This window comes from Triticum dicoccoides, chromosome 7A (assembly GCF_002162155.2).
Source record: "Triticum dicoccoides isolate Atlit2015 ecotype Zavitan chromosome 7A, WEW_v2.0, whole genome shotgun sequence".
In the NCBI taxonomy this organism is placed as follows: domain Eukaryota; kingdom Viridiplantae; phylum Streptophyta; class Magnoliopsida; order Poales; family Poaceae; genus Triticum; species Triticum dicoccoides.
The window spans coordinates 90,385,613-90,386,664 of NC_041392.1; positions in this window are offsets into that span (position 1 = coordinate 90,385,613).

Sequence of the window (1,052 nt, forward strand, 5' to 3'; positions counted from 1 at the left end):
GACTACGGGATGCGGACGCTCGTCCGCATCCAACCAGGGTGGTGGCGCGGCCGGGGAGTGGCCGGAGAGTGGTCGGCGACGACCTTTAGCGGCGGCCGGAGTTCGGCAAGGTGCGGCGTTGCGGCTAGGGCTCACAGGCGAGGGGTCTGAGCAAGGCAGCGACGAGGGGAGGCGCTCCGGAGCACGCCTATTGCAGGGGAGTAACGAGCGGAGCACGGGGAGCGCGCGAGCTGCGGCCATGGCGGAGCAGAGCTTCGGCCGGAGGTGGAGCCGTGGCTAGGGAGCGTGGAGAGGCCGGGGAAGAGGGGTAATCGACGTAGGAGCTCACAGTGATCACGATGGGATGCTCGGCGAGGTCGGGGACGGCCCGGAGCCGACGAATTCGTCGATGGCGACCGGCGGGTCCGAAGAGGGGAAGAACGGCGGGGCGGCGCCTCGGGGCTTCTCCGGTCGCGTGAGATGGCGGGGAGGGTGAGGATGGAGTGGCGGAGCTGGTGGGCTAGTTGGGGGAGCGAGGGAGGCCCTGTGGCCGAGCGATTGGTGGACGGCGACGACGGCAGCTGTCGGGCGCGAGAGAGAGAGATCCAGGGGAGAGGGTGAGGACGGGGGAGAGAGTGGCGGGGCGTCGGAGCGATCCAGACGGCTCTCGCGGGTCTGTCCGCGGCGCCACGCAAGCTAGCAGGCAGGAGGTGGCACGGGCGCGTGTGTGCACACGGCGAGCACACGCTCGGTGCCCTCTGGCGCGGTGGAGACGACGACTGGCAGCGCCAGTCAGCTGGGCCAGTGCAGATGGGCCGCCAGGTAAGTGGCCCAGGTGACCCTCTCTCTCTGTGTCTTTTATTTTAATTACTGTTTTCTATTTTTCTGTAACTGTGAGGCTTTATTAAAAATACTTAGGCATCTCTAAAAATCCAGAAAATAATCAGGGGCTCTGTTTAGATTATTTCCAACAGCCCACACTTATTTTTAGAATTATTTGGGCATTTAAGATATTTACTAGCATTTAAATGCCCAAAAGCAAAGTACATATGATTTTATTCAGTGACCAAATA